The sequence below is a fragment of the Ceratotherium simum genome, chromosome 32 (assembly GCF_057802395.1).
Source record: "Ceratotherium simum simum isolate JZ-2026a chromosome 32, ASM5780239v1, whole genome shotgun sequence".
Classification (NCBI taxonomy): domain Eukaryota; kingdom Metazoa; phylum Chordata; class Mammalia; order Perissodactyla; family Rhinocerotidae; genus Ceratotherium; species Ceratotherium simum.
This window is the reverse complement of record NC_141931.1, coordinates 8568382-8575334: the sequence shown is the minus strand read 5'-3', so window position 1 is coordinate 8575334 and position 6953 is coordinate 8568382. Positions and strand designations below refer to the sequence as shown.

Below are 6953 nucleotides of genomic sequence, written 5' to 3'. Positions count from 1 at the left end.
TATTAGGCCACAAAACAAGTCTCCATAAATTTAAGAAGACTGAAATAATACCAAGCATCTTTTCTGACTGCAACGGTATGAAACTGGAAATCAACTATAGGAAGAAAATCAGAAAGGCCACAAATACGTGGAGATTAAACAAAATGCTACTGAACAACGACTGCGTCAACGAAGAAATCAATGACGAAATCAAAAAATACCTGGAGACAAATGAAAATGAAAATACAACATGCCAGAATTTATGGGATACAGCAAAAGCGGTTCTAAGAGGGAAGTTTATAGCAATACATGCCTATATCAACAAACAAGAAAAATCTCAAATAAACAATCTAACAATGCACCTAAAGAAACTGGAAAAAGAAGAACAAACAAAGCCCAAAATCAGTAGAAGAAGGGAAATAATAAAAATCAGAGCAGAAATAAATGAAATAGAGACTAAAAAAAAAATAATAGAAAAATTAAAAAAACCAAGAGCTGGTTCTTTGAAAAGATAAACAAAATTGACAAACCGTTAGCTAGACTCACCAAGAAAACAAGAGAGAAGGCACAAATAAGTTAAATCAGAAATGAAAGAGGAGAAGTTACAACAGACATCTCAGAAATACAAAAGATTATAAGAGAATACTATGAGAAGCTTTATGTCAACCAATTCGACAATCTGGAAGAAATGGATAAATTCTTAGAATCATACAACCTTCCAAAACTGGATCAAGAAGAAGTAGAGAATTTGAACAGACCAATCTCCAGTAAGGAGATTGAAACAGTAATCAAAAACCTCCCCAAAAATAAAAGTCCAGGAGCAGATGGCTTCCCTGGTGAATTCTACCAAACATTCAAAGAAGACTTAATACCTATCCTTCTCAAACTCTTCCAAAAAATTGAGGAGAGGGGAAGTTCCCTAACTCATTCTACAAAGCTGACATTACCCTGATACCAAAACCAGACAAGGACAACACAAAAAAAGAAAATTACAGGCCAATATCACTGATGAACATCGATGCAAAAATCGTCAACAAAATACTATCAAATCGCATACAACAATACATTAAAAAGATTATACACCACAATCAAGTGGGATTTATTCCAGGTATGCAGGGATGGTTCAACATTCGCAAATCAATCAACGTAATACACCACATTAATAAAATGAAGAATACAAATCACATGATCATCTCAATAGATGCAGAGAAAGCATTTGACAAGATACAGCATCCATTTATGATAAAAACTCTGAAGAAAATGGGTATAGAAGGAAAGTACCTCAACAGAATAAAGGCCATATATGAGAAACCCACAGCTAATATCATCCTCAATGGTGAAAAACTGAAAGGTATCCTTCTAAGAACAGGAACCAGACAAGGATGCCCACTGTCACCACTCCTATTTAACATAGTAATGAAAGTCCTAGCCAGAGCAATCAGACAAGATAAAGAAATAAAAGGGATCCAAATTGGAAAGGAAGAAGTGAAACTGTCACTATTTGCAGATGACATGATTTTATATATAAAACCCTAAAGAATCTTCCAAAAAACTTTTAGAAGTAATAAACAAATATGGTAAAGTTGCAGGATATAAAATCAACATACAAAAATCAGTTGCATTTCTATACGCTAACTACGAAGTAGCAGAAATAGAAATTAAGAATACAACCCCATTTACAATTGCAACAAAAAGAATAAAATACCTAGGAATAAACTTAACCAAAGAGGTGAAAGACTTGTACACTGAAAACTATAAAACATTGCTGAAAGAAATTAAAGAAGACACAAAGAAATGGAAAGATATTCCATGCTCTTGGATTGGAAGAATTAAGATAGTTAAGATGTCCAGGTCCGGCCCCGTGGCTTGGTGGTTAAGTGTGTGTGCTCCACTGCTGGCGGCCCGGGTTCGGATCCCAGGAGCGCACCGATGTACCGCTTCTCCAGCCATGCTGAGGTCGAGTCCCACATACAGCAACTAGAAGGATGTGCATCTATGACATACAACTATCTACTGCGGCTTTGGGGGGGAAAAAAAAAAGCACTTATCTTGAAGAAAAAAAAAAAAAAAAGATGTCCATACTTCCTAAAGCAATCTATAGATTCAATGCAATCCGTATCAAAGTTCCAACAACATTTTTCACAGAAATAGAACAAAGAATCCTAAAATTTATATGGAATAACAAAAGACCCCGAATAGCTAAAGGAATCCTGAGAAAAAAGAACAAAGCTGGAGGTATCACACTCCCTGATTTCAAAATATACTACAAAGCTATCGTAACCAAAACAGCATGGTACTGGCACAAAACAGACACACAGATCAATGGAATAGAATCAAAAGCCCAGAAATAAACCCACACATCTATGGACAGCTAATCTTTGACAAAGGAGCCAAGAACATACAATGAAGTAAAGAAAGTCTCTTCAACAAATGGTGTTGGGAAAACTGGATAGCCACATGCAAAAAAATGAAAGTAGACCCTTACCTTACACCATACACAAAAATTAACTCCAAATGGATTAAAGACTTGAATGTAAGACCCGGAACTATGAAACTTCTACAAGAAAACATAGGCAGTACGCTCTTCGACATCGGTCTTAGCAACATATTTTCAAGCACCATGTCTGAATGGGCAAGAGAAACAATAGAAAAAATAAACAAATGGGACTACATCAAACTAAAAAGCTTCTGCACAGCAAAGGAAACCATCAACAAAACAAAAAGACAACCTAACACTTGGGAGAAGATATTTGCAAACCATTCATCTGATAAGGGCTTAATCTCCAAAATATATAAAGAACTCATGCATCTCAACAACAAAAAAAACTACCAACCCAATTAAAAAGTGGTCAAAATATCTGAACAGACATTTCTCCAAAGAAGATATACAGATGGCCAACAGACACATGAAAAGATGTTCAAAATCATTAACTATCAGGGAAATGCAAGTCAAAACTACAATGAGATATCACCTCACGCCCGTCAGAATGGCTATAACTAACAAGACAGGAAACAACATGCGTTGGAGAGGATGTGGAGAGAAGGGAACTCTCATACACTGCTGGTGGTAGTGCAAACTGGTGCAGCCACTATGGAAAACAGTATGGAGATTCCTCAAAAAGTCAAGGATAGAACTACCATATGATCCAGCTATTCCACTGCTGGGTATTTATCCAAAGAACTTGTAAACACCAATGCGTAAAGATACATGCACCCCTGTGTTCACTGCAGCGTTATTCACAATAATCAAGACTTGGAAGCAACCTAAGTGCCCATCAAGGGACGAATGGATAAAGAAGATGTGGTATATATACACAATGGAATACTACTCAGCCATAAGAAAGGATGAAATCCAGGCATTTGTGACAACATGGATGGACATTGAGGGTATAATGCAAAGTGAAATAAGTCAGAGGGAGAAGGTCAAATACCGTCTGATTTCCTTCATTAAGTAGTAGATAATAACAACAATAAACAAACACATAGAGACAGAGATTAGATTGGTGGTTACCAGAGGGGACAGGGGGAGGGAGGAGGGCAAAGGGATAATTTGGCACATTTATGTGGTGATGCCTTGTTATTGGTAATTGAGTGGTGAACATGATGTAATCTATGCAGAAATAGAATTATAATGATGTACACCTGAAATTTATACAATGTTATAAACCAATGTTACTGCAATAAACAAAACTTTAAAAAATAAATAAATAAATAAAATAAAATCCTAAAAAAAAAAAAAAAAATCCTGTGTCTCTTCTTCTAAACTAGTACTATATCGTGATGTAACCTCCAGTGAAGCCTCTGACGTGGAATGCTTCTTTAGGGTATCAGCCAGTTCTTGTTGAAGTTGTCTCACAACTACCTAAGAAGACATTTCTGTTACTGATTTTATAAGTCACGTCATTATTAAATTATGTTAATAACATGTAACTCTAACATAGGTACCTTGAAAAATATCACCACATACATCAATTTGCCTTCTTTTCCTCATCTGTACATTTCCCGTTAACTGAATTCGGCCAAAGGCACAGAAGGTGTCATCCTCCTGCCTCATCAGTATTATGTCACTTCGACAATGGATTCAGCCCCACTATCCATTCCCCCCTGATGAATTTTCAAAGCTTTACAACCTACTGAAAGTCTCAAAAAGAAAAGAGTATGTAGGTGGGACTAGCAGTGGTAAATTCTACACTGTGGAACAGTTTCCCTCTTTTTTATCAGAGGCTTAAATGAACTTCAGAGTTCCTCACATATTCAATCCTCTGCTCAAATCCTTCCCATAGATTCCTACCTCAGAATAAAAGGAAAGTCATTCCAATGGCCTTCGAGGCTCTAGGTAACCTGGCCTCCACCTCCCTCCCTGGCCTCAGCGCCTACAACTCTCTCCCCTACACACTCCATTCCTACCACACTTGAATCCTGCCACCCCTCATTAGTCTGAAAATGGAGATCCAATGCCAAATTAATAAATCACAGAGTGCTACAATTCTCTTTGTATTGGACAAACTGATGTCCAAATGATAGTAAAAGAGCCTTGACATGAGAATTATGAGCAAATTATTTGTGAAAATGTGCAAAATAAATTATAAATAGAAGTGAGAAGATTAAATCAAATATAGTGTTGCTAAAACTCACCACATTTGTCCCAAATTATGATTTAATGAAAAATAGATGCCTTTAAAGAGTTGAGAGATCATAAGAATATGTGATTTGAAACTGAAATACTTCCCAATTTAATTTAAAATGACATCAATAAAAATAAAATTATACCAACTAAATATGTATAAAAAGCCACCGAAGGAAAATGAGCTACAGCATCTATACTTCAATTCATCTAGGAAATCTGGAATTAACTGTCAAGATAATCCACTTAATTGAATCTTAATTTCAAAACACTCATTTTGGGTATGAGCATTTTATTTTTCTGCTTCATCATGGTATTAAAATGTGGTGACATAAAGATTAAAATGATTATTTTAGCAGTGTAAGACTATTAATATCAGTCTATATTTATTAACATTTTTAACTTAACCTCTTAAAATTTCATAGGCGACACAATGTTTTTACTTAAAGTACCTCTCTAGTATAATTTTTATTTGCTGGATACAAGGTATGCTTCTAAGCTCATTTATAGTCTACATAGCTATAGTCAATACGTTTTTTTATATTCAACTAGATTCCACATTTAGTCATAATCAAATATTACTTTGGATTTTCTTTCAGGAAGTTTGAAAAATATTGACCTTTCTGGGCACTTACTTCTCGTTCTGCTTTCTCATTTTCATACTGATACATTCCTTCTTTTAAATGATCACATTCATCCATTATCTCCTCCATAAGAGCTTGTTTTTCACTTTTGGCTTGAAGTTTTTTGACGATATCCTGAAATCGGTCGTAGATATTAATTACTGTCTTGTCTTTACTAACAGTTTTGTTGGGAGCATCATCCAGTTGCTGCCAAAGCAACATATTTTCACTTTGTAGTTGTGATAATCTCTCCTCTAAGGATTCCTGCTTTCTGATGTATATATTCAGTTTACCTTTAACACATGTGTTCAATTTCCTTCTTTTGACACTATGTTTGGCTTAGGTCTCTTTGTACACGTTCTAAAACCAAAGTCTTTTCTCTGAGAACATCTCTTGTGTGATGGATCTCAATTTCTAGGCTATTGACTTTACTTTCAGCTTTAGAAAGTTGTTGAGAAAGAATCTCATTATTATCTTTTAGGTTAGACACATCAGAATTCATTCTGTCCGGTAAATGAAACCACTCATCTCTTGCTCTCTGGAAAGCAAGTTCTAGGTCTTTTTTTGATGTCTGGCTTTGATCATGATCGTGGATAGCAATAGCCAGTCTAGAACGGCATGATTCAACTCTGTCTCCAGTCTTTCTTTCTTTAGTTTTTCATTCTCCAGTTTAGAGTTTAGCATTGTATTCTCAGCTGTCAGAACATTAAGTTGTCTGCTATATTGGAATATAAGTTGTCTGCTATATTGGAATATTGTTTTTGTTAATGTTTCCTCATTCAGTATTGTTGTCTTTTGAAGATCATCATTCTTTTCTTTTACAAGTTCAATGTCCTCAAAATATTTCTCTTTCTTTTCCTGGTTCTGATTTCTTCCTGTGTCTATTTCCAGTCTTAGCTTGGCAATTTCACCTTGCAACATGTGGTTTTCATGCAACAGATCTTTTTCTTTTTCACGAGTATCAGAAGCCTAAGTAAAACAATGGAGACTTGTAGCTAGCATTTAATAAAATGACAAATCAGAATTTTCTCTGAAATTAAAGAGCAACCTATATGTTTATACATAAAAAGGTTGCAGTAAGTAGATATCCAACTGGAAAAAATAAAGTTAGGTCCAAACCTCAAAGGTTATACAAGTGTAACTTCCCGAAAGTTCAAAAACTTGATTGAAGACAATAAATTCATGAAAGTCAAAAAGAAACCATGAGAGAATTTTTAAAAATCTCAGAATGGGAAAAGCCTTGCTCTGAATTATGACAAATCCAGAAGACATAAAGTAAAAGAATAACAAGTCTGACTACACTTAAAATTGAGTTTACAGTCTGAGATCTAACCTATACAGCTACCACAGTAAGAGCCTTAGCTCTGCATACATTTGGACAGATTAAATTTCCTAAAATCCTTTTTTCTTGAGACTATTCCATAGATAGTCTACTTTTCTAACATTTTTATAGTCACTTATAAGAATTACATCTACTGATACCTGATACATCTAGGCACTGTACTAAACACTTCTACAGATATATGTTCTGTTTTTTTTGGTGATGAAGATTAGCTCTGAGGTAACGTTGGTTGCCAATCTTCTTCTTTTTTTGCTTGAGGAAGATTAGCCCTGAGCTAATATCTGTGCCAATCTTCCTCTATTTTGTATGTGGGTTACCGCTACAGCATGGCTTGATGAGTGGTATAGGTCTGCGCCCAGGATCTGAGTCAGCAAACCCTAGGCCA

The 6953-nt window shown here is 35.3% G+C and overlaps 1 pseudogene; it reads right to left on the bottom strand.

Moving 5' to 3' along the window:
* Positions 1 to 5181: 5181 nt before the first annotated feature.
* LOC147912957 (ankyrin repeat domain-containing protein 26-like) lies at positions 5182 to 6147 on the bottom strand (annotated as a pseudogene).
* Between the last annotated feature and the right edge of the window lie 806 nt (positions 6148 to 6953).